This window comes from Mustela putorius, unplaced genomic scaffold (assembly GCF_011764305.1).
Source record: "Mustela putorius furo isolate JIRA1106 unplaced genomic scaffold, ASM1176430v1.1 tig00000179_pilon_pilon_pilon, whole genome shotgun sequence".
Classification (NCBI taxonomy): Eukaryota; Metazoa; Chordata; class Mammalia; order Carnivora; family Mustelidae; genus Mustela; species Mustela putorius.
The window spans coordinates 14,790,444-14,817,751 of NW_025421305.1; the positions used below are offsets into that span (position 1 = coordinate 14,790,444).

General features: G+C 43.5%; 1 protein-coding gene across 1 annotated transcript in view; it reads left to right on the forward strand.

The window, feature by feature from the left end:
* Positions 1-10,288: 10,288 nt before the first annotated feature.
* LOC123391114 (cysteinyl leukotriene receptor 2-like) overlaps positions 10,289-27,308 on the forward strand; it is a 37,720-nt gene continuing 20,700 nt past the window's right edge. Inside the window, exons 1-2 of the mRNA XM_045076676.1 lie at positions 10,289-10,788; positions 22,493-22,576. The gene's annotated coding sequence lies outside the window, so the exon portion shown is untranslated. The remainder of the gene's footprint in view (positions 10,789-22,492; positions 22,577-27,308) is intronic.

Here is a 27,308-nt window from a genome sequence, read left to right on the forward strand (position 1 = left end):
GTTTCTTCTCATGAGACCCAAGCAGTGTAGTTTCCATTCACTTTTTGGAAACATGAAAAATTGCTCCAGGACTCTTGTTTCTGTCTTAACGAGCTCCTGGGGAGGAAGTCTTCAGGTCAGAGGCCATGAAGGATGTGAATAGCAGAAGAGTGTGATGGGATAAGGCATTGTCCTCCATGTTTTGTGCTGCTGGCCAATCAGTGATTCCTGAAGAATTCCAGACCCATACGTGATGGGTCGCTGGCCCAGCCATATGAACTTTTCTAGTGGTTTTTCATTTGCTTGGTGATAGAACTAGAAATTCTGTGAGGCCTTAGGAGAGCTGGGAATAAATAAAAAGGCCCAAGAACTTCAGGGTCAGTGCCATAAAATCGAGAAAAGAAAATAAGACTGAAAGTTGGGAAAATATTTGTGGACTGTAAGTGCTATTTTCAGGCTCCTGGAAAATACAGAAATGCCACCCTGAAGCATTTAACACTAGATGGGTCAACAAATATGAGGGAGCACTAAAGGAAATCGTGCTGTGGAGGAAGGGGAGGTGACCTATAATTTTCATTCTATCTTGACTTTCTGTCATCACGATAATTTGTATTTCCTTACTATTTAGATAAGCCTCTCTGTACAAACATTCTCGAGCCTTCAGTCCTCAACCTTAACCGAATCTGCCATTTATGATGCTGTTAAGGATTCTATAAAGAAGCCTATGTGTACTGAGCATTGTTAGTGAATAAATCTAAGGGATTTGACAGCTATATGGGAAGTAAGGAGGGTTAGAAAGGAAAAGGGGGTAGGAAAGAGTAGAGCTGAAAGGGGCAGCTTCAATGTCTATTGGCAAGATGTAATATTTCAGTTAATCTCAGGGTTTGATGAAATTGGGCAGAGATAATTTATTCTTACCCCCATCCAATACTCTTTCTTGTCTTGTTCCTCAATATAAAATTGAATTAAAAAAAAAAAAAAAAAGAAAAGGTGAAGGGGCACCTGGGTGGCTCAGTCAGTAAAGCATCTGCCTTCTGCTCAGGTCATGATCTCAGGGTCCTGGGATCAAGCCCCATACTGGGCTCCAGGCTCAGCAGGAAGCCTGCTTCTCCTTCTGCCCCCCTCCCTGCTCATGTTCCCTCCCTCCCTCTCGCAAATAAATAAATATATTTTTTAAAGTGAAGATTTTCATCCATCTTCATCAGAAAATGAGATGCTTACCCTCCTATTTTACTGAGAAGTCAAAGAAAGCTTTTAAGGGGAATTGGAGGCAACCAAGATGGCAACCTAGCAGGCTCCTGAGCACCTCTCCTGTGGATATACGGAATGTACAATTACTCAGAGCACGGTCAAGAAACTAGCCGAGTGACTTATACACATCGGAGGAATGAGAAAATACCCCCACCAAAATGTGTTGAAAGACTGAGACACACCGTTACCATAAACTACTCCCAACACACATACAACTAGGCGGGAAGTCATAAGTCTCTGCTTTGGGGGGAGGAGTAAGGGGTTTGGATTCCACATCCAGTGCCCCAACTGTGAAGACTCCCAGTACAGGAGCTGAGTTCTTGAAATACTTAATTCTGAAATCCAATGGTCTTGTGTCTGAGACCCACAAAACTATAGCAAACAAAGAGGCAGTTCTTAAGGACTCTGAGCGCTGTCCCCCAGGGCCCAATGCAGGCAAAACAGGCAAAATGATTCATCTCTGTCTTTTCCTGAAAGAGAGGTTTACCTGTATACTTTCAAAGCTTCTGCCAGTCTTCTAATTTATCACAATCCAACCTCCATTCCCCCTTAAAAAATGTTGAACTCAAAGAAACAAAGTAGGAAATTGGTTGCCAGGGGCTGGGGGTAGGATTGGAGAAATAGGGAAAGGTTGGTAAAGGGCTACTAAAAAGAGAGACAGAGAGACAGAGATATGACAATAGCAATTTACATTTTAATCCAGAATTATTAGACATTCTCTCCCCACCCCCCCGCCATGCCTCCATACAATTTCATATTTGGGAAAGTGGACATCCCACTGTTGGATTGCCAAGTTTATTTAAGTCCATATATTTTTTCTTTTTGTCAAAATACCTGGAAATAAGAGTAATAATAAACATTTGGTTTGGGTTTATGATGGACATTATACTATAAATTATAAATACTTTATATATATATTACTTAACTTAATGATCATAACAATTTCATAGAGTAGACATTATTATACCCACTTTTCAGATGAGGCAATGGAGCCTCACTATCAGACAGGATACGTTCAACTTAAAGTTACAGAAAACCCAAATCAAAGTGGTTTTGTTGTGGAAAATAAGAATCAGACTTGTGAGAAATCAAGCAACACTTGGAGAAGTAGGTGAACTTGGTTTATTTTACACTGGTGGACCCAGACAAGCTTGCACTCAAAATTCTGGGCCCTGGGCATTGGGGTTATAGAGCTTTTATAGGGGAGTGCAGGAGGTGAGTGTCCAAGGGCTATGCTGACCGCTGGTTGGTGGGTTTAAACTGGGAGGGGGGGTTCTTTAGGTGGGAACAAAGGTTAGGGCAGGGAGCTTATGGAGGGAGGCCTATTTATAGAAGCAGAAAGGGCTGGTTTTATATTGCTCCCGGAGAGGCTTCTGTTTATCTTTTGCTATTTCTAGTAACTTTCTATCTTCTGGGCCTGCCAGCCTAGGCCTGCTCTGGGAAAATTTCCTCTTCAACTTAACCAATGTAGATTCAGTAACCCATGTTACTGAAAAAGACCAAGAGTTGGTGGGACCAAGCACAATTCAGTATTCTTATTTCATTTCTCTGAGATTCTCTAGGCTTTTTCTTCCTCCAGATGTCAGATTCATCCCCAGGATGGTATCATGATTGCTAAGAGAACTGTGGGTCTCACAGCCACCTAGGACTATATCCAGGATCTCTTGCTGTGGTCCTCTGTAGAGAGTGAGGAAACTTTCCCAGAATCCTTTGACTACCTTCTTCTCACATCTCACAAACCTGAGATTTTATCACCTGTCCATGTGTGAACCAGTACCTGTGACTATTTGAATGCCTTGTGCTGACTAGCTTGGGCCCGAGTTTCTAAACCAAACCCTGGCAAGGATCATGGGATTATTCTTAGCAATCTACAAGGCAAATAAAAGAAAAATAAGAGTGAAAATGCCCAAGACTCAGGCTCTGGTCTCTATTCTGCCTCATTGGGTGTGTCAGTGAGTCCATGGAACTTTCTTTTGCCTCAGCCATAAAATGATGACTTCCATCTACCAGATGAGGTCTAGGTAACTTCAGGCTCTAAGCACTGGTGGGCTCCCTTCAGTGTGCTCTCCTTCCCAGTTCCCCTGGGACCTTCCCAGTCAGTGCTGAGGCACTGCCATTACTGTCCTCTAGCCCTACCCATTCCTCAGTGTTGTGGCAGGGATGTGAGCACCCTAGCCACGTGACCTTGTGGAATGGTGCTGTGTCTCAGCTTCCTTGTTTATAAAATGGGGCCAAAACATCTCTCTCCAAGGCTCTTGAAAGAATTAAGACAGTGCTTGTTAAGTAGCTAGAAAATGCCAAAGACTTAGTAGGCATGTGGTAGTTTTTGTTCCCCTCCCTTTCTCCTCTATTGTCCTCTTTCTAAGGTCAGTGACCAGCTCTTAACTCACTTTGTAAACCTTTATTATCTAGCTCAAACCCTGCATGTAGCAGTGTCCTGTGAAGTTCATTTCAGTGAGTGAATAAATTCCCTTCTTGTACAACTGTAACCAGGGTCAGCCAGTGCTAGGGGACGAGGCATTGCTTGCTGGTGTTGGCATCAAGTCTGTGGGGCTGGAATGGGAAGAGAAGGCATTCTAGAAGGTAAGATATCTCTAAACAAGACATAGATGCAGGAAAAGGCAAGGCTTACTCCAGAAACTGTGACCCCCGGGTGATAAGAAAAAAGCAGTCATGTGAAAATCTGGGGAAAGGATTCAGACAGCAAGGCTGTATGGTAGAAATGAGCTTGAAGTGTTCAAGGGTCAGAAATAATCAAGTATGGCTAGAGGATAGGGAAAGAAGAGCAGAGTTGAAGGAAATAGATTTGGAATGGCAAGCATAGTTTGGATTATGTAGGACTTTGAAGGGCTTTAGATTTTATACCAGTCACCATGTTTGAAGGGTTTATGTAAGGTCATATGATCAGATCTATGCAATGGGAAGATCACTCTGGTGTGTGGAGAACGGACTGTAGTGAGCTGGAGTGGCAACGGAGAGATCAGTATGGAAGTAGTTACTATAACCCAGCTGTGTTGGTCATGGTTCTCCAGGGAAACAGAACCAATAGGATATATAAAAAAAAAACAATAGGTTATATAAAGATATTTATAGAGAGATATTATATATAATGTAGGGATATTTATTAAATGGAATTGGTTCATACCATTATAAAGTCTGAGAAGTCCCACCACCTGTAGTCTGCAAGCTGGAGGCCCAGGAGAGCTGAGGTATTGTTTGAAAGCCTGAGAACTACAGAGCTGATAAATCTATCGGGAAATGTGGATCCCAGTCCAAGTCTGAAGGCCTGAGAACCAGGTGCACTGAAGGGGGAGAAGATCAGTATTCAACTCAGGTCTTGAACAGGTTAGATGATGTTCACCCATATGGAGGTGGATCATCTTTACTCAGACCACCAATTCAAATGCTAACCTCTTCTGGAAGAGGTTAATCCGATATTTTATGTTTAATCCTATATTGAGTCATCCTTCGGCCCAGTCAAGTTGACACATAAAATTAACCATCTTACTAGCTGAGAGATAATAGTGTTTCAGATCAGGGTGAGTGCCACGGTAATGGTGAGCCAACAAGATTTGCTGATGAATTGTATGTTTATTAGGTTCTGCTCTATCCAAAAAAAAAAAAAAAAAAAAAAAAAAAAAGGAAGAAATTTATTGTTCTCTGAAGTCAAAGTCTTTGTAGGAAATCCAGGACTGATGCAGCCCTCTGTGCCAGTTAACAGTTCTGCCTGCCTTCTCTCCAAATTCTCCCTTTTAAGTTGGAAACATACTGGGCCTGTCGCACCACTGTGTTTTGGACGCACATACTTTGCTTGAGTTCACATGTTCACAGTAGAGAGGAATTTTGCCTCAGAATAAATCATACCTTGGGTCTCACTTACACCTGATTTAGATGCTGTTTATTTTATTTTCTTTTTTTAAAGGTTTTATTTATTTATTTAACAGACAGAAATCATAAGTAGGCAGAGAGACAGGCAGAGAGAGAGAGAGAGGAGGAAGCAGGCTCCCCACTGAGCAGAGAGCCCGATGCGGGGCTAGATCCCAGGACCCTGGGATCATGATCTGAGGAGAAGGCAGAGGCATTAACCCACTGAGCCACCCAGGTGCCCCTTAGATGCTGTTTAGAGCTGAACTTGGAGTCGATGCTGAAATGGGTTGAGACTGTGGGCCTGTGAGGATGGGAGCAATGTATTTTACATATGAGAAAGACATACATTTGGGGGTCCAAAGGGTGGAGAATTTTGGACTGAATTGTGTTCTCCCCAGATTCTTATGTTGAAGCCCCAACCCCCAAAATGACTATATTTGGAGACAGGGCTTCTAAAGAGGTAAGTCAAGGGAGGTCCTAAGTGTAGAGCTCTAATGCAATGTGACTGGTGTCTTTAGAAGTAAGAAGACATCAGGGGATTTATGTGAGTGAGTGCAGAGGGAAAAGGCCACGTGAAGACACAGCAAGGAGGGGACCATCTGCAAGCCAACGAGAGGCCTCAAGAGAAAGCAAATCTGTTTACTTCTTGATCTTGGAATTCTAGCCTCAAGTACTGTGAGGAAATAAATGTCTGTTGGTTAAGCCTCCTGGTCTGTGTTGTGGCAGCCTAGCAAACCAACACAGATTTTGCTTCTTCACTCCAAATCCATTCTTCATTGCCTTATTTGTAGCACTGGAGTTGGATTCTGTAAGCACTTTTCCTTTGCTGGTTGGCCTGATGTTAGCTTTGTCAGTAGATGGTACAATAGGGATATGACAAGAAGAAGGAGCTTCTCTTCTTGGTTATGGCTCTCTTTCTCTTCCTCTTGCACCTACAGGGTAACTCCCAGTGGCTTGCGTACAGGGCATCCCATGACCATCTCTGTCCAGTTTTGGCCCACAGTTTCCTACCCACTTTTAGTCCACAGGCTGTCAATCTCCTTTAAAGTAACTGGCCTAAGCAAACTTCTCCACCTCTAGTGGGCTCTGGCACACCTTTTCCAACAAGTTCTGAGCCCCTCTCCCCTTTCAAATTTGTTCCTTCATTGGCTACTCTTTCTCAGCCCTCAGGTATTCTTTAGAGTTTTCTTTTATCTGCTTTTAGAACCCAATCCCCTAAAAATAGTTAATAATTCTTTATATTAAACATTGCCCGTTTAAATTCTATCTCCAGCCTAGACCCTGGATAATATACATACTAGCAGCTCACTACTAGGGCATCTTAGGGTGGTGGCCCTCATCCCCCTGGTCCAAAACAGCCTCTGCCTTGAAGACATCATGACAGAAAAAATGATAAAGGAGAGACAAAAAGTTGTCCCTTGGCGCTTCCCAGTCCTAGGGCTACAACTGGGTGCAAGGGAAATGGAGAAGTGCCATCTTCATTCTGGGTGCACATGTGCCCAGTAAAAGTTCTATACTATGGAAGAAAAGAAAATAGTAGAGCCAAATAGGAGTCCCTATATCAGTTGGAAGTGAACTCAAGAAAGCAAGATTAACTGCCAGGTTGTTGTGTGTGCAAAAAATATAAATGGTAGTGTCATTTATTAGGATGTGTAAAGCTGGAAGTTGAGAAGATTTTGGGGGTAGGGGTGGGTGGAGAAAGAATCAAAGATTCTGTTCTGTCACATTCAAATTGATGTTCTCATTAGAAATTTAAGTTAAGCCATCAACCAAAGAAACCTGGAACTCAGGAGAGTCATAAACATACAGCTGACATTCAAAGCACTATGATTGGATGAGATCACCTAGGGAAGGAATATAAAAAGGGAAAAGAACAGAGGACACAGCCTGAGACTCCCAGCATTCAGAGGTCACGTAGAAGAAGGGAGCCAGCAAAGGAAGCTAAGAGGGAGTAGCCATTGATATTTGATGAAACTAATGATTGTTAATTTTTTTAGGTGTGGTCATTATTATTTTTTTTTATAAAAGAGCCCTTATTTAGAGAAACAGAAATATTTATGGATGAAGTAATATATCTGGGATGTATAAATCATTTGGGAGTGGGAAATGAGTAGGAGATAAATGAAACAAGATTGGTCATGAGTTGAAGCTGATTGATAAGAACACTGGAGTTGATTATATTACCCTGTTTACTTTTTTACATATTTAAAACAAAATAGCTGTCACTTGTGGTCTTGTTAAGAGTTGTTGGGCGAGCTGATTGATGAGGATGAAAGCCTGGGCTGAGAGGGGAACTTGGGTAGAGAATGGAGGATGAGGGAGTAGAATGAAAAAGACAATTTCTTTAAACACACATCAAGCATGGGCTGTACATCTTACTGGTCCTTGGTAATTGTTGACTACATGTTGGGCATGAAGCCAAGCACAGGTGAACAAGGAACAGGAATTGCCTATGTAGGATGGAGGGAAGAGAAATAAGAGAGATAAGAGTAGTTTCTAAATGATCCTCTATCCCCTTGGGTCTGCCTAGAATGCGGCCATTTGTGGGAGCTTAATATACCCTAATGGAGTAATCCGAGGTCCATGGGAGGATATATTCAACTCAATTCAATCTAAGCAATGTTTACTGAGAACCTGTGTATTTAGAATGGCAGGCTACATGCTGAGAGTCCCTCGAAAAGCTTATAATTCAGTTGGAGAGAGGGCATAAACCATGCACGAAAATGCCAGGCAACTCCTGCTATGTGCCAAATAGTGAAAATAAATTGCTTTGTCTACTCTTTTCAGGTAAGTGAAGCCGTTAAGAGGTTTGTTTGAACTGTAGAGTCTCAAGAACACCCACTTTAAGACACTGAGGGGGCCACAAAGCAGAAACTTGCAAATAGAGAGGTAGATGGTTTGTTTAGTAATTATCCCTTTCCCCGCAAGTGCCGCGAATCTGTATTCCCCAGAAAGAACAGTTACTAACCCAATCTTTCTCCTTGTGTATAATCCTATTAATTCCTCATAAAATTATGTCATATGTTGCAATTTCCCAACATCCTCTATATTAGGCTTTTCCAGAGAAACAGAACAAATAGAATACATACACCCACACCACACACCCACACACACACATTCATATACACATACACAAATTTATTTTACAGAATTGGCTCATCCAAATGTGGGGGCCAAGTTCAAAACCCGTGGGACAGACTGGTAGGCTGGAAATTCTGATGCAAACTAATGATGTCTTGGGTCCAAATTTCATAGGGCAGTAGGCCAGAAACTCAGACAGGTTTTCTATATTGCAGTCTTGAGAATTTCTTCTATTTGGCGGAAACTCACATAGTCTTTCTCTTAAAGCCTTCATCTGACTGGATGAGGCCCAACTGCATGACAGAGGATATTCTGCTTTAGTGAAAGTCTACTGATTAAGTGTTAATCACATTAAAAAATACCTTGCAGCAACCTCTGGACTGGTGTTTGACCTAGTAACTGACCAACATCACCTAGCCATGCTGACACATGAAATTGACTATCATACCTGCCTAGCAGATAACACTAAAGGAGTTTTTAATTCATCTGTTTTTTTTTTCTGCAGAATGTTTATACTCTATTGAATGTATAATTTCTGTGAAAGTATCTTCTCTGAACTGGGATTCTTTCAGCTCCTTAATAGTAGGCTCTATTTTCAATTCACCTTTCCATCCTCTCCCAAAACCTAGCACAATACCATGAATTACCAGGTCCTGTGCCAAGCACTTTCCACACATTAACGTGGTTGTCCCGGACAACAGCCTCATTTGGCTGCTACACTGTTGTGACCATTTCATGGTGAGCAAAGAGGCTCAGAGAGAGTAAGTCACATGCACACACACACATACACACACACACACACACACACACACATACACAGCTGGAAAGGGCAAGGCAAGGTGGAGCCCATGCTGGGCTATTGCTCCCTGCAGAGTCCTGGCATTTCTTCCAAGATTCCTTCTGCCACAAAGGCCCTCATTCCCCACCTGGGACCACTGCTTCTGTCCCAGAGCCAACTCCTGCCCCACAAGCTCGAAGCAGCCTTTTTCTGTTGTGTTTTGCCTTAGGAAGAGCCTGCCAGCACCAGCTACGTCCTGGACTGAGACGATGTTGGATGGAAATCCAATCTCTGCACCCTGGCAACTAAAAGAGCCCTCGGGTGTGGGTGACTCGGGAAGCTAAGCCTTATTGTAATTCTCATATTCAGAAGGGTTGTCACTCATACAGGGGCACCTGTAGTGTTAGCTGGGCCCTAGGACCCACCATTCCTCCTCCAGGCCCCGACCAGCTCAAGGACTTAGGAATGTTTGCTTTCTTTTTTCTTTTTTTTTTTTTTTTTTTAAGGATTATTTATTTATTTATTTGTCAGAGAGAGAGAGAGCGAGCACAGGCAGACAGAGTGGAAGGCAGAGTCAGAGGGAGAAGCAGGCTCCCTGCGGAGCAAGGAGCCCGATGTGGGACTCGATCCCAGGACGCTGGGATCATGACCTGAGCCGAAGGCAGCTGCTTAACCAACTGAGCCACCTAGGTGTCCCAGGAATATTTGCTTTCTGCCTCTCTCCACTAGGCAGTGACTCTCCTGAGGGCAGGACCCATGTCTTAGGTAGTGTTGTATACCTCCCTCCAGCATGGGGACTGATACAGCTTGGCTTAATGTCTGCTGAACAAATGGATTTTAAAAAACAAAACAAAACAAAAAAGAGGTAGAGGAAGGGAGGAGCCCAGATGTATTTTTTGAAGTTGGCAAGATTATTTCATTTCTTTCTTCATCTGTACATGTATATTTATTGAGCATCTAGTACGTGTCAGTCAGAGTATAGACAGTGGGGCTACAAACGCATGTGAAATGTTCTAATTCTGGAGAAACTCATTTATTCTTTCCCACTATTTTGCACAGAGGAAAAACAACACCCCTACAGCAAGCTGGTTCCTTAAAGTACCCTACGAGGTTTCCTGGGGTTTCATCCTTCCAGGCTCCAAATTACCTTACATGTTCAAAACAGAAGATCCTTTTTATGTATACTAGGGGAAGGAATTTATAAATGCTGACATTCCTGGAGTGTGGAAAATTTGGATTTCAGAATGCCTTCTTCACTGCATGTTTCCCATCTGTTTGTTTTTCTGCAGCATTTACTCCTCGGTTGAATCCACCGCTCTGCACTCCACCGGGACAGAGCCCAGGCTGGACTGCCAGGCAGAGCTCCTTTTCCTTTTGCGGGCTCCCTGCCTCCCTGTTGAAGCAGAGGGTGGTTGCTAATTGGGCCCTGAGAAGTCATCAGTAGGAGCCTCATGGCTCATCTGTTCAAAGCAAAGTGGATTTGTTCGTCTGGGCAGTTCCTAAGTGTCTTGGTTCGTTGGACCTCCCTAATGACTCGGATGAAATAATGTAGTTTTCTGGGCTCTGAGGAATTCTGAGGCCTCCAGCTTTTAAATCAACTGCAAAGTACTCTTTAGGTACTTGAACGCATGACATATTTTGTGTTACTGTTTTCGTGGGCCACCCACTTGGGCTCATTCTACTGAGCATGCCCAGCTGAGAGGGACATGCTGCCCCCCTTTCCATGGCTGTTGAGAAGGAGAAGCCGGATAAATTGAGAAAGCCGTAGTGTCAAATAAATGAGTGCCATGGAAAAGCTCAGCAATGCTAAGAGGACGCCAACCTTTTTGTGAGTAAGTAGAAATCCGTTAATATCGATGGGGGGTTTATAGTGTCAGGGGGCTCTCCGGTGTGTATCCCAGGCATCTGCTAATGGCAGGAAGATGCATGATTACCAGCATCTCTGAAATGTGGGCGCCTCATGATTTAGGTGATGTCTTGGCTGATGATATTTGCAAGGGTCCTCGCATTGACCACATGGGTATGGGTGGGGAAGTGCCTGTCTGGACCAGGCGCACAGTGGGTGCCCAGTAGCTGTGACTGTGGGGCATCTGAGTGTGGTGAACGCATGTCCCTCTTTGAGCGAGGACCTCGTCAGCTCACGCAGGCAGGAGTGGGATAGCTGCCAGAGACCAACCAGGAACACAGAACCCCCTCTAAGTACTTAAAACAGGGAAGGTTTCTGCTGTGCTGGAGAAGCTGAGACCAGAGGGAGATGCGGTGACACAGAGATTAGCACAGTGGGATGCTATCACCATGGTGGCTGTAGGGACAGAGTGGGGACATTGCCTTCCCCAAGCTTCAGGGCCGCCTTGCAGAAGCCTGGGTCGTGGCAGGCAGGAGCTGGAGCCACAGAAAAGACACAGCAGCCATCAGAAACACCCCCTGAAGGCGAATGGGAAGAGATATCCCGTCTCCTCACTCCCTTCTTCCGCATTCCACCCTCCCCAAGAGCCAAATCCAGCCGGAAGCTGGGCTGACCCGAGGGTCTGAGGTAGGCAGCCTCTAGGGCTGGGCCTGACACCCCAGTGCAGAGAGAGCAGGGTAGAAGGCGCGGTGGCTGTGAAGGATAGAGCTGAGGGTAAGCAAGCCCAGGCTCTGGTGGCCCAAAGGGCTTTGAATCCTGCCTCAGTGACAAAGGGACCAGGAGAATGGTCTGGCTCAGGTCTTCATCTGGGGTGAGAGTCTATTTCCAACTAGCTCTTCCCTCTTCTTCTTGTTCCCAACCTTTCCATGCTTATTTCCCAAATGTCCCTGAGGTTTTCTGCTCATGCTAGGCCATCCTTTTGTCTATGGAGGAAAGGAGGAGACACCACAGACCCAGTGTGACCTCAGGCCATCACTGTGCTGCCATTGTGTCTGCTGTTTAAATGCCTGAGATGGGCAGGCCAATCAAATGCCTTGAGCTGGCCGAGCACAGAGGGAATCAGGTTAATGCCACCATTTCTGCCATTCTGCCTAGAACTGGGCAGAAATTGCTCATAGGGTCTCTCAGGGAACCCCAGGCGCCTGGCTCTAGGGTGGGAGATGAGGAAAGTCCCCCACCCTTGAGCCACCTACATTGATTCTTAAAGCTCTGGCTTCAGGGGTGCCTGGGTGGCTCAGTGGGTTAAAGCCTCTGTCTTTGGCTCAGGTCATGATCCCAGGGTCCTGGGATCAAGCCCTGCATCCATCTCTCTGCTCAGCGGGGAGCCTGCTTCCTCCTCTCTCTCTGCCTGCTTCTCTGTGATCTGTCAAATAAATAAATAAAATCTTAAAAAAAAAAAAAAAAAGCTCTGGCTTCAGACTCAGACTCAACCCAGAGAAGGCAGGGAACAGAACGTTCCTTAGGGTTTTCTGATAGACCTTTGCCTTTTTCTCAAGAGTCATTCCTCCATCATCTACCACATTAAACTCCATGCTACAAAAATCCGCTCTTACATTCTATTATTGAAACTAACCCAGAGTATCCATGTGGTCTGTCACCCTGAAACTGGGAATAGCTTTATGCCTCAGGGAAACAAAAATAACCCTGACAGCAGTTTAATCTCCCAACTACTGTGTATCTATTGACAGAATAGAATTCAATCATTAAAATATTTCATCTGAAGTGGGAAAATGCTTTAAGGTGTTAGTGGAAAAAAGCAGGATGCAAATTTACGTCAAACAAAGGGAACAACAACTGTGCAAATAACAGCAGAGAAAAAATGCCTAGAAGGGAATGTACTACAATGTGGTCTTTTAGGGAATGGCGCTATGATTGATTTTTGTGCAAAGATACTAAATTAAGCCCAGAATTCCTTGTGTTACTTATCATTGTGTCCTCCTTCCTTCCCCTCCAGCACGGAGAGGGTTCCAGTGTATTTCTAAGACCATACAACTAAAGTGCCAAGACTGGACCAGACTATCTCTTGACTCCCTTCAGGATTCTTACCTGGCCACCTGCCACCTCAGGCCAAGGTGGGAGTTAAGGTGCTCACTGCCAAGACCAAAGCTATGGAGGGCAGGGAGAGAGTGTGAGATCATCTTAAGCCAGGATCATGGCAGCGCAGTTGAGATTTGGAAGAAACCAGAAGGGACTGATGAGCCATTACAGATTTGAAACTAAACTAGCAAGTTTCAATGAATTCTCTTCTGTACCATGCATTTTGTAGAGGCTCTAATCCTTTGCTGTTGGGTGGGGTTTTTTTGTATGTTTGTTGTTTAGGATGCTACATTGTTAGGTGCTAATTTATCCCAAACGACTTGACTATTTGCTTCCTCTCAAAGGCTTAGGGTAAGCAGCAAGAGATTTTATGGGTCTCCATGAGGCATGGCCTAAAGGGAGAAGAAATGGTCTGATAGGGGAAAAGAAAGATGTAAAGATAACTTCAGCCCCCTCCACACAGAAAGCTCAGCCTGAACCCAGTTGCAAGAGTTATAGCTTGGGAAATGGACCAGCTCCTTCCCAAAGACTGTTGACTGGGCCTCTGAAAGAGACCGGGGGTCTGTAGGCTCCCATTCTCATGCAGACTCTGAAGGGACCAGGAGTTTGTTGAGTCTCATTCTCATGCAAACTCTGCAAGGGACGCACAAAGGGACGCACACCTCCTGTTAGAATTTCTAACCTGGCAACTCATCACCAAAGTGTTCAAAAGCACTTTGCAAAGGTGGAAGTGTGAGGGTTGGACGGTATGTGTCACATGACCAGCACACAGCACATTTCTCTCCATCTCCTCCCCACCCCTCCATCTCCTCCCAGCCCCTCTGACTAAACTGGACTGGAGCAGCCATGAGTGCTCACTCCAGTCCCACTGCCTCTCCAGAGAGCTGATCCCACTCAGGAAGCTAAGTTGTTCCGTTGAAGGGAGAATCCAATATGAGAGGTTAAAAATCAAAACATAAATTAAAAGTAGAAGGATTTTTATTTTCATTAAGAAAAATCCACTATGATTAGTTAAACCTATTAGTCTACTGTTCACTTTCTCCCCACATTTCGGGTCTTTGTGGTCGGGGAAGCTTAGGCATATGAGTTCCCCAGGGCTGCCATAACAAATTACCATCAGTTGGTGGTTTAAAACAACAGAAATTCCTTTACAGTTCTGGAAGCCAGAAGTCTGAAATCAGGGCGCTCCATCTAGAGGCTCTGGGGAAATCCTTCCTTGCCTTTTTTGAGTTTCGGGTGGTATCAGGAATTCCTTGGCTAATGGTTGCCCCTCTGTAACCAGTGCACATGGCCTTCCTTCTCTGGGTGACTCTGTCAAAAGTCCTTCAGCTTTTCTGTCACAAGCATAACCACGACTACATTTTGGGCCCATCTGGATAATCCAGGAGACACTCTTCTCAGGATTCTTCACTTTGTCACAGCTTTTGCCATATGAGGCCATGTTTGGTCATCTTTCCCAGCACCAGAGAGCCCACATGGGGAGGGGAAGTATTTCAACTGTCCAGTATGCTTTCTAGGTGGTTCAGTTTGGTTTGGGTTTTTAAACTTGAAGCAGCCCAGTGATTAGTAATTGCAATAATAAACTAGTAAAGTCCCTCCCGGGTAGGCTTTGTTTCACTCAACATCAGGCAATGCCTGAGGAGTGACTGCTCAAGTGATGGCTCAGAGGGAAGGAGGTCCTGGAGGGCTGGGTGTAGGGGGATTCATCCCTCACAATCTGCGGGGCCATCAGCTGTGAATCCTGTTACCACACTTCCAGTCCTAGTAAACCATGCTGGCTTTGCTTTTTGTATACTTAAATTTCTGTGTATCCAGTATAAGTAAGGAATGAACATTAAAACTGGTTAACTGTGTTAACATCTCTCCAAGGATCATGATTTGTAAGCAGTTGAGCCACTGTGAACACAAGTTACTCTGACTCAGAATACTCTGGGATTACGATGGGGACCTATCTTTGGTGCTGATGAGGGAGCAGGAGGCTGGCTAAGCTGGCGCCTTGCACCCCCTCTTCACCCTTTCCCCTCCATAAGTGTAGCATCCCTCAGGCAGCCCTGACTGCCATGAACAATAAGCAAATAGTTAACTTGCAGAGCTCACAATCCTGCTAGACAGGAGTCTCCCTTGGCTTACAAATGTCCTAAATCTCACTAACAAAGATGATTGATAGCAGGATTGTGACACCCCACCAAAAAGTCTCCCAAAGATCTTAATGTTAATGGCTGGTCTAAAGACAACATTGATCCAGCAGCAAGGGCAAGGCCTCTGGCAGGCCTGGAACATCCTGGCACCTTGTAGGCCCTCTTTAGCATATGAAAACTCCACTGAAACCTCCCTTCCCCTCACCTTCCCCCAACAGCAGGGTACATAACCTGCCATCCCTCACAACCCGGGGCAGCAGCTCTTCCTGCCCACGGGTCCTGTCCCGTGCTTTAATAAACCACCATTTTGCACCAAAGATGTCTCAAGAATTCTTTCTTGGTCATCGGCTCCGGACCTCAGCCCACCAAACCTCACCTAGGTTCTAGAACTTCATCAGTGCCACCATTCAGTCCATTACACAGCACAAGTTTTTTAGTTTTATCATAGAATGAACCCTCCTGTGCATACACTTTGGTGCTTTCTAAATTCCCTGAGCTTGCTTCTACTCTTTGCCTTTGTTAATGACCCATATAGACATAACTCCCACGAACTTCGTGATGTTTAATCTTGCATCATGAAAATAAGCTACTTTCTCCCTAGCATCTTAACAGTAGTTCTGACTTTGTAGGAATCCCAGATTTGTGTTTACAAGAACATACCTGCTAGATTCAAGTTTATGACTCTAAAACTCTTGAGTAAAACGTTCTGTGACTAGGGCATCAGTGTAATCAGCAAGAAATTGACGCCAAAATTCCCCAGTTCACTTTGTTGTGCAGGACCAGCTAAGATCTCCTTAAAAATGAGAGCAGATTCCCACCTTCCCTGCAGGAGATCTATAAGCCCTTAAGAGTCCCAGACAAGCTCTCTGTGTCCTGAAACATGCTGCACATGAAACAGGCTGACTTTTTTTCTTGTTTTTCTCGAGCTTGTCAGGAACAACAAATTTTTAAAAATATGTTGATTTATTTCTCTGCTCTCTGAGGATTTTATTTTTCTGTTTAAAGCCATGAATCCCTTCCATCTCTTCTCTAAACAAATGCCTTCATTGGCCATCCGGAAATGTCATATTACAGTGAGATTTCATCTGTTATCAGGCCACGTGGCACAAAGAAAGACTTTCTAATGGGTCCTTTCCAGTGAAGTGAGTGCCTGCCCTTGGAATGCTTAGAAATTCCAGGCTGCTCTAAAAATAAAAGAAAGTCTTGATGAGATTTCTCCTCTACCAGAGGTTTACAGAATCAGAGGTAGAAGGGGAAAAAAAGATTTTCCTTCCTTGTTTTCCTAACTATTGAAGAGAGTGTTATTCTGCTCCTTGAAAATCTAATACGCAAAAGTTAGTTCTGGGTGTGTAGGGTTTAATTTTTTCATCGTTTTTATTTTAATGAGTTGGACGATAGTCAATTCGCTCGATTTTGGGGGGAGGAGAATGAAAACCTGTAGTGATGGCTTGTAGACTTTTTTCTTAAACTTTTTTTTTTTTTCTGAAGGTAAGAATAGTAATGTAATATTTGTACACTGTTAATTTCTGCTAGGGTCAATCAAATACCAGACACAGAGTCCCTGGGCCAGGAAGAACCATGTTATCAGAGCAGCAGACTTGGCCCCAGTCTCTTCTCCACAGCTCCACGAAGAAGCGGCACAGATAAGCCCTTGCTGTAACCCCGGGTTCTGTGGTGTCAAGGTCACCTCACCACACTGCCCTATCCACAGCCATCCTGGAGAGCTCTGGGACATTCATACAGTGGTTCTAGAAGCCTCTTTTCCTTTTCATATTCACAGCAGCAGCAGCCCAGAGCTTTTGAGGAAGGACTTTTTTTTTTTCTCTCCAAGTTTCAAGATTTTTGTCACCTGCGGGACCTACAGATGGGATGAGGAAGGATTTGCCATTCCAGCTACTACCCCAGGCCATGGTGAAGGGGGGTGGGGGATGGGGCCGGGTGCTAGAATCAGCAGTTTCCTGGGTTCTAGGAGACGTAGGGTGAGGTGTAGTCCAAGACAGCATGTCTTTTCTGCAGCCTTTGGGCTGGCAGAGGACACTGGTGGAGTGGGGTCAGACAGGTGGGCCCAGAGAACTGTTTGCAGCTTTTCAGGATGCTGCCTTGGGTTCTGGGGGTGCTCGTGTCAGCACTGAGCTTTTTAGCAGGAACCTCTGCATCTTTAGAAGAAGCGTGATAATTTGTGAGGTCTGTTATAGGTCCAGTGAACAAAGTATAAACACATGAAACAAAGGCTTCCACGTTTATTTTTAAGGAAGCATTTGCTGTTTTCTATTCAATACAACTAAACTCCTTATCATTTTGTGCCACTCCTGGGCTCCAGAACAGTGCTTTTTATTCTGGGAGATAAATAAACAGTTCAGTTTGGCGCATGGGAAGGGAACAAGAGAGCCATGAGCAGGAAATGTGACATGAAAGGGAGGCTGGAGTGGGTCCATGAAGGCAGACTACTCCTACATAGGCACGAGGAACCACTGCCCCGGGGGGGCACGCTTTGGAGGACCCCAATCTGGTCCTCCTCCAGCCCTTTCTGTCCCAAGGCTGCGGGGAGTCTGTGGAGCTAACCTCCCCCAACTTTGCTGTCTGTGGTGTGCTCAGGATACCTGAGAATTCACCAGCCAAATATCCCTAAGGGCTGCATGCTCACCTCCCCAAATGTGTCGGAACGTACAATTTGTGGAGCTGTCTTGTCCTAGCAGTGGCCAAGGGCAGCCATTTGCAGTGGCAGGGATGTGGACAAAAAAAGGTGGAGTGTCCACAGTCCTAAGTGTGGGGCTCTTAATAATGCGAGAGGGAGCCAAGGGGGGAGGGACCAGGACACAGGCACCTGCAGACATCTGAGGGGGCCAGAACCCCAGGAAGTTGAAGTCTGCACAAACATTATAGGAGCTCAACAATTTACAAACACATATGTTAAAGAAGTAGTGATGGTGATGAACACTGTAAAGCACAATAAAGCAGGTTAAGGTGGGGATAGAGTGTGTGTTGGGCTGGCGGTCTTTTAGAAATGGAGATCAGGAGGGGTGCCTGGGTGGCTCAGTCAGTTAGCCATTTGCCTTCCGCTCAGGTCATGATCTCTGGGTGTTCAGATGGAGCCCCACATCAGGCTCCTTGCTCAGCAGGGAGTCTACTTCTCTCTCTCTCTCCCTCTGCCCCTTCCATGGGCTTGTTCTGTCTCTCTCTCTCAAATAAATAAATAAATAAAGTCTTTAAAAAAAATAAAGAAAAGGGAGATTGAGAAAGTCATTTTTGGGTCAGTGGCATTTAAGCAGAAACCAAATGTAGTGAGGGAGTCAGAGGGCATGAACATTTTGGCACAGGTGCCTGGAACAGCAGCAGGAAAGTCCTCAGGGAGAGAGATGAAGTTGTACAGACATGTAGGACCGGCCAATAGGTCAGGTCTTTGTAGACTAGAAGGATTTTTTTTTTTTTTTTGACTATAAGGATTTTTATTCTGAGAATTTTGGGAAATCATTACAAAATTCTGAGCAGGAGACCGCCATGATTTGATTTACTCTTAAAAAACTTGACGGTAGGGGGCGGCTGGGTGGCTCAGTGGGTTAAGCCTCTGCCTTTGGCTCAGGTCATGATCTCAGGGTCCGGGGATCAAGCCCACATCGGGCTCTCTGCTCGGTGGGGGGCCTGCTTCCTCCCCTCTGCCTCCTCTCTGCCTGTGTCTCTGCCTACTTGTGATCTCTGTCTGTCAAATAAATAAATAAAATCTTAAAAAAAAAAAACTTGACGGTAGGATAACAAAAGGGGAAATGGGAAAACAATTAGGTAAGTTGTTAGACAGCATTCTTTTATTAAAGGTTTTTTCAATTTATTTTAAAAATTTCTTATTTTTAAAAATGTGGTTAAGTATGCATAACCTAAAATTTACCATTTTTATGTGTACTGCTCAGTGACGTCAAATCCATTCACATTGTTGTGCAATCACTATCCATCTCCAAAACTTTTTCATCTTACAAAGCTGAATCTCATTAAGTACCCATTATATAACTCATTTCCCCCTTCATTTAGCTTCTGGCAACCAACTTCTACTTCCTGTCTCTATGAATTTGACTACTTTATTTTTTTAACTTTAATTTATTAACTTTTAAGAATACAAGAGTATTTGTATTTTTTCATTTTGATGGTGCAAAACACAAATGCTGACTTGACATCCATTCACATATCACTTTTTCTGTCACATTTATGACCCAGCACATTGGTGGATCCAAAGGAAATGGTATAATCACTATTTGGAGCATATCACATTAGTATTTCAATTGTTTATTCCAACCATTTCTTCTCTGATAAACTAAAACATCTTCATCATGTTGTTTGATGAGAGAGACCCACAAGAAGATGGAGGTGGCCAAGATCAGTCCAACTCTCAGCCAGTCAGGTCTATCATGTGGTAGCTTTTGAATGTAGAATTGATCTGGCTGAAGAGCCTCTTGGGAGCCCAGCCAGAGTCAGCATCTTGCAGAACAGGAGCAACAATGCAGTTAGTGCCATCTTGCTGGGCCAGGCTCTCAAATTTGACTACTTTAGATACCTCATCTAAGTACAATCGCACAGTTTTTGTCTTTTTGTGATTTATTTCTCTTAGCATAATGTCTTCAAGGTTCATCTGTGTTGCAGCATGTGCCAGAATTTCCTTCCTTTTTTAAAAGATTATTTATTTATTTATTTTTGCTCGTGTGTGTGTGTGTGTGTGTGTGTGTGCACATGTGAGAGAGAAAGAGAGAGTATGAGCCAGGGAGGGAGAAGCAGACTCTCTGCTGAGCAGGGAGCAGAATTTCCTTCCTTTTACTAAAGAATAATATTCCATGGTATGTATATAGTATATTCTGTTTATCTATTCACCCATCAATGGACACTTGGGTTGCTTCCACCTTTTGGTTATTGTGAATAATGCTACTATGAACATGAATGTACAAATAGCTCTTCAAATGTTCCTGGGTATGCAGTAGATGCCTCAATTCTTTGGGGGGTATATACTCAGAAGTGGAATTACCCGACCATATGGGGTATACTTCTATTTAAAAATTTTTTTGTGAAACCACACACATCCTACCAGCAATGCACAAGAGTCCAATTTCTTCACATCCTTGTCAACACTTGTTATTTTCTTTTTCTTTTTCTTTTTTGGTAATGGTCATCTTAATGGATAGGAGGTAGTATCTTACTGTGGTTTTGACTTGCATTTCTGTAATGATTAGTGATGTGTATCTTTTCATGTGCTTATTGGCCATTTGTATATTTTCTTTGGAGAAATTTCTATTCAAGTCCTTTGCTTATTTTTAAATTGGGTTGTTAGTTTTTGTGTTGTGTTTACTCTGGATATTAATCCCTTATCAGATCTGTGTTTTGCAAATATTCTCTACCATTTTGTGGATTGCCTTTTTAACTCTATTTATGTGTCCTTTGATGCCCAAAAGTTTACAGTTTTGATGAAGTCAAATTTGCCTATTTTTTCTTTTAAAGCCTGTGTCATATTCAACAAATCGTCACAAAATCCATGAAGCTTTCCCCTATATTTTCTTTTTTTGATAGTTTTAGCTCTTATGTTTAAGTCTTTGATCCATTTTGTAATTTTTTTGTGTATGGTAATAGGTAAGGGTCCAGCTTCAATCATTTGCATGTGGATATCCAGTTTTTCCAGAACTTATTTGTTCAAAACGTTCCTTTTCCCATAAATGGTCTTGGCACGCTCATCAAAAGTTATTAGAACATATATGTGAGAGTTTATTTCTGGGTTCTCTATTCTACTTCATTAGTCTATCTATCTAACTCTATGCCAAGATTATATTGTTTTGATTACTGTGTGTTGTAGTAAGTCTTGAAATCAGGAAGTAACGTTCCTCTAACTTTGTTCTTTTTCAAGACTGTTTTTGACTATTTGGGAGTCCCTTTAGATTTCATATAAATTTTAAGATTAGACTTTTCTATGTCTGAGAAAAACATCATTATGATTTTGAAAGAGATTGTATTGCATTTGTAGATTGATTTGGGTAGTATTGATGTCTTAATAATATTAAGTCTTCCAAACCATGAACATGGGATATCTTTCCATTTTTTATGTCTTCTTTAATTACTTTCAGCAATGTTTTGTAGTTTTCAGTGTATAAGTCTATCGTCTCCTTAGCTAATTCCCAAGTCTTGTTTTTACTTGTTCTTCTTGATGCTATTGTAATTAGAATTGTTTAAAATTTTCTTTCAAATTGTCCATTGTTAGTATATAGAGATGCAACTGATTTTTGTGTGTTAATTTTGTATCCTGCAACTGATGAATTTGTTTATTAGTTCCAACAGTTTTTTGTGTGTGTGGAATCTTTAGGGTTTTCTACATAAAACATTACATCATTTGTAAACAGACATAGTTTTCCTTCTTTCTTTCCAATTTGGAAGTCTTTTAGTTCTTGCTTAATGTTACTGCAACATTCTGTCCAAGACATGATGAAGAAGATTTTAAAGGGGATTAAATCTTGTAATTTATTTCTCTTAGCATAAGAGAAATTCTCTTATGCATTTCTCTTTAGGATTTAGGACACATTTTGCAGGTAGAATAAATAGAGTTGGTTGGTTTGGATATTGGTTGTGGGAGAAAGAAAGGAGTTAAGAATGACTTCTAGGCTTGCAGATAGAATGACTGGCTGAATCACTGTGGTGCCATTTGATTAGATGGGGTAGATGGGGGAGTGTATGCTTGGGAGGGGCCATGTTAAACGTATCCATGGAAGCGGACAATATAAATAAAAGCAAGAGAAGATGGTAGGAAGAGGTGAGAAGACAGGCTTCTGGGGCAAACTCACCTTTAGAAAAGGAGTAGAAGAAAAACATAAGGAAGGTAAGAAGCAGCAGCCCAAGGGGTACAAAAAGAATGAGAAGAGTCAGAGAAACAAAACAGAAAAAGTTTCAATAAAGTGGCTGTAATTGCACAATGAGCTTGGTAAGGAAGATGAGGACGAAGCAAGGACCTTTTAACTGAGCAGTGAGGTTATGGGTGACCTCCAACAGAGCATTTGCAGCAGAATGGAGGAAGGCCTCTGCCCAGGAGCAAGTAAGCTGGAAAAGCAAGACTGGGTGGGAAGTGCTCTAAACAGCTCTGTAGAGCTGTATATATAAGGTGGATAAGGCAGCTTTGCTGTTACTATTGTCATGGAAACAAAAAACATTTAGGAGATCTAATAGCTATTTAACAGCCCTGCGTCTAGCCCATCACATTCCCTTGATCTATTATGAAAGATGCTAATAAAAACAGGCATCAGGGCAACAGGGTTAATCCAGGCTTCTTCCTTTTAGATGTGTAGTCTCTAACTGGAAGAATTTCCCTTCTTAAGAAGGAAGCCAGACCAACCCCCACACCAAGTGCTATAAAGCCCTGAGAGACCAGCTGACCCAAGTTCCTTATTCTCGAGATGTTAGCTGAAATTTTTATAAAATAAATTTGCTGTTTTCACTTTTAAGTCAGCAAGCCGAATTACTTGGAGGAGGAAAGCAGGAGGAGTAGAGGAGACAGAGAGAAGACAGTGGAAACACAGGAACCTTCGGGTGAGCATTTTTAATCTTTGTTTTGTTAATTTGTTACTGAGTATTAGAAGTTGCTGATAGCATGCTTTCTGAAAAGTACATTAATTTTGTTCCATTGTAAATTTTTTTTCCTACCATATACATAGCCGATTAAAAGATACTGGGAAAGTACAAAAAAGGAGAAGAAAGTAAAACCACCACTGAGCTAGTCTTTATTGACATCTGGGCGGTATTTCTTTCCATTCTTTTTTTGCGTGTCTGCATATAATTTCAGGATGATTTCCACAGTTGTGTCCATACAGCATGGATTACTTGATGCTCATTTTTTTCCCCCTTAGAGCATGAACTGTTTCTGCATTGCTGTAAATTCTTCATAATCATAATTTTAAATTGCTGGGTACTGTTGCATTGAGACTTGCCACACCTCACTCAAGGATTCCCCTGATTTTGACCAGATAGCACCTTTCCTGTCTTTCATAGACTGGGCTATTTTATTTTAAAAAATGTATTTTTTCCCATTCGGAGGATAGGAGGTTTTTTTTTTTGACCGGCGGAGAGAGGAGGTTAAATTTGAGAATGTGTCAGTGGCTTACCCCAGGGGTTAAATGAGAGGTAAGGCATGTGTGAGACTGTATGTGTTTATCTGTTTATCACCCCTGTGGACCCTGAATCTGGTTTAGCTACACATTCAGCCAGAATCACCTGATTCTGAGGAATTTAAAAAGTATCCCTAGAATAATTGATTGGCGATAAGCCAATCATCTGTAGTAGTTTTTGTTCTGGTTTTTTGTTTGTTTGTTTGTTTTTTAAAAATTTCCCAGGTCATTCTAATGGGTGGCCAGCATTATGAGACCTGTCATTTATACCTAGGTCATTTGAAATGTTTTCCTGTCTCTGTCACATACCTGAGATCAATACATATTAAGGGAAGGAGAGGTACAATTTTAGGCAGGCCACCCAAGTCTCTCTTTGAATACTGTATTAATAATGCAGAAGTAATTTGTGGGAAACCTAAAATGAACAAAACCTCTAGAAATATTTTTAAAGACTTTGTTTATTTATTTGAGAGAGAGAAAGTGAGAGAGAGAGAGCATACGTGCGCACAGGAGGCAGGGGGAGAGGCAGACTCTTGGCTGAACAGGGAGTGCATCACAGGGCTCTATCCCAGGACCCCAAGGCTCCATCCCAGGACCCCGGGGTCATGACCTGAGCTGAAGGGAGACAGATGCTTAATTGATTGAGCCACCCAGGGACCCCCAAACCTCTAGAAATTTCTATCATCCACCTTAACCACATAAACTCTTGTGATGTGAATCTACTTATGAATTCCAATTTACTAATGCTTTAAAGAGATGGATTTGTTTCCAGTCCATTGGTTAAAAGTTAGAGAGGCTGGGGCTCCAGAATGCTCCAAATGAATCAAAATTATGCCCAGCATCTGTTAGTATTCTGACTTCCTACCGGCCTGGGGTCTTAAGGGATACAACACAACATAAACAACACCTGTTCTGGAAGAAAATAACATCTTTTTGCAATGTGCTCATTGTGATATGTCAGGATCACCTTGGGCATTTTCAGTATCTCATACGTATTCCAGACTCAGGGACTCCCATTTTCCAAGTTTGTCTTACACACCAGACATCTGAGGCACACTAATCTTCCCAGGATTAAGCCTGGAAGATAAAAGCCAAGCAAGGGCCCATACTGTTACCCAGGGGGCTCTCCTTAATACAAGTGGGATGCTGCAGAGAAAGGCAAGCATTCTGGGTTGCTCAGCTTTGTCATAGCGCCTTATCAAATTATCAGAACCTCCAGCCCTGTGTCTGTGATTTTTCTCGGGGCACTGACCACTGCCTTCCTTGTCCTGGAGTTCCTTATGTGCAGGTCTTGGTTCCTCTGCTGACCAAGAATGCTTGAGGATGGAGTCCTTGCAGGCAACCTAGCACATGGGCTCCACTCAGAATAGATGGAAAGGAGGTGCCTGAGTGGCTCAGTGGGTTAAAGCCTCTGCCTTTGGCTCAGATCATGATCCCAGGGTCCTGGGATCGAGCCCCGCATCAGGCTCTCTGCTCAGCAGGGAGCCTGCTTCCTCCTCTCTCTCTCTCTTCCTGCCTCTTGGCCTACTTGTGATCTCTCTGTCAAATAAATAAATAAAATCTTAAAAAAAAAAAAAGAAAGAAAGAATAGATGGAAAGGTATAAATAAACTAAGTCACCGATCAATGTGCAAGTTAGATAACAGCTTATGTTTATCTCTGTTGAACCTATTAACTTTTTTATATTAACTCCTCCGTGGAGAAGATGGTGCAATGTCTGGCCATATTTGAAGGAAAACTTCTCCCATTGGACTGATGACTTGGTGGTGGTGTGGGCTGATGCGTCTCACAAAGCAAGTAATGGAACCTGGAGTAGTGAGTTGGAACCAAAGAATCCCAAAGGTGGAAGCGTCTTTAGGAAGAGCCAGGGTCAGGAAAGGAAGCTTTTTGAATCTCTAGTGTTTTGAAGAGAGGTTTTGAGGAAAGGGGGGAGCCGATTTGAAGGAGAACAAGAAGGAAGAGAAGAGGAGAAGGGAGGGAGGACAGGCCAGGGACGGGACGGAGAGAAGAAGTGGACGGAAAGCGGGAAGAGCGGGGAGCAGAGCCTCTTTGCTCTAGAGGCTTCAAGGTTAAGCTGGAAGAATTTAAAAGGATCCAGTCCACATACCTTTATTGTACATTGTAGAAATAAGAATTTTTTTTTATCACTAAAGAAAAACTGAGTCCCACACAAGGGTCCTCCTCTGAGGCAGTGGAGATAGCATTTTACCTTGTTTGCGACTCCAGGATAGGAGATGGGATTGTCTGCAGGGGATGTGGGGGCATCGCAGATTCTTTAAAGGAAGTCGGTTTCTTTTTATTTTGTGTTTTACCATGACAATAATTTTATTCTCTTATAAATTCTCTGAGAGAATTGAAGGCAGTTTTCCTTGTTAACTCATAGCAGACAAAGCCCTACCAGGAACTCATTTGGCACAGAGTGAGAAAAACAACCGTCAACCTTCAGATATATCAATAGTGTCCCTTTCTACAGTGTTAAGCACAGAGTACCACTTGGGTCCTTTCTGTCGACACCCCATTACCCTCAATGCCATTGATTCCGTATTCTTGTCCCTAGAACCTATATTTGACTTTTAGAAACAGTAAGTGTGTGAGGGAAAATATGCAAACATCATTTTGCTGCAAAAGACTACTGGGCATTTTTTTTCTCCCTCGGAAGATAGTTATTGTGAGACATAAAATGGGGGAGGTGAATAATACCATCCGTAGCTCACTCAGCGATCATTCACTGGAGCACATTTATGGGCCACAAGCTGTGCCAGAGCCTGAGGATACAGTAGTAGACAGGTGAGACCCCATGCCTGCCATCAGTGGTGAACAGTCTGGGGGGTGAGGATACACAGGAACTATGGTGGCTCTGAGGAGGAAGTGCTGGGACAGGAAGCCCATGGCCCTGCGGGGCCAGGTGGGGCTGGGGCAGCAGCCGGCCAAGACCTGGAGGGGTCAGAGAAGTCTTTTTCTGGAAGAAGTGATGTCTAGAAAGAAATCTGAGGTTGGTTCAGAGATGGCCAGAGGAGCTGGAGCTCAGAGTGAATAAGCAAGAGAGAGCCAGGTGTGTTTAGGGCATTGAAATAAGTTCCGTGAAGCTAGAATGGGTTTTAGTGAGGCAAGGTGTGGGGAGAGAATATGCTGGTTGACAAGTCCACATTGTGATATTCTTGGAGTTGAACTTCATTCTGATGTGATAGTGGGTTTTAAGCAGAAGTCATATGGTCAGGTATGCATTTTGGAAAGGTCACTCTAGCCACCGTGTAGAGAATGGGCTGAGCATAGCTGGAGTGAAACAGGAGGCTGTGTGTCCTTTGTGCAGGTGGAAGACGACAACCTGTACTGGGCCCACCATCATCTGGTCCCTGGGACAGAAGAGAGAGGTGCGGGTGGAGATGGGCGGGTAATGAGGCCAGGTCTGCCCCGGGGAAGGAGGGAAGCCCTTGGTTTGCTTTTGTTCCGTACTCTCTCCTCTTTAGGTTACAGATGCTCCCAGGCCCATGCTACTGGCAGCTTCCTAGGGCACCATTCAGGACAATTCCCCTGGCTTTCCATTTTTCCAGAGATACTGAAACATTCTCTCCTTCTCCTTTTGTTTCTTACTCTCCTAGGCAGGTGTCCTAGAGCTGGCATACCCAGAAGTTCTCAGGCTCTGCTTCCCACGGCAACAGACAGGGTGGCATCTGGCATGCTAACGCATGGACCGTGTGTGAGTGCCAGGCTCAGTGCGGCTGTGCTGGAGGCTTCCGCCTGTGTCGCCTCCTTTGTCTTCTGGAGAAGTCCCAGAAGTTGAGTACTTGCTAATGACCATGCAGTTAGCAAGGGGGGGGTAGAGCTAGGATTTGGTTCCTGTTGTGATGTACAGATTTTCTATGATATCACGATGTCTCTGTATCATTTCAGGAAACAAGGGATGCTTAACAAGTGACCTCTGTAAATAATTTCTTGGCTCTATAATTTGAATTTAATGGCAGAATATGAAGTGCCTTGGTAGGAGGGAAGAGAGAGAGACAGTTTTAATTTGATTAAACTTTGTCACTTTGATTGTGAACAAGGATAGTCCTGATGCTGGCAGTTCCTAGGAACTTATTGGGCTGTGTTGCCTGATGGCTTCTGAGATGATACTTGCTGACCTTCCATCTTTATTCTGTCTTTGCAATGAGAAGACTG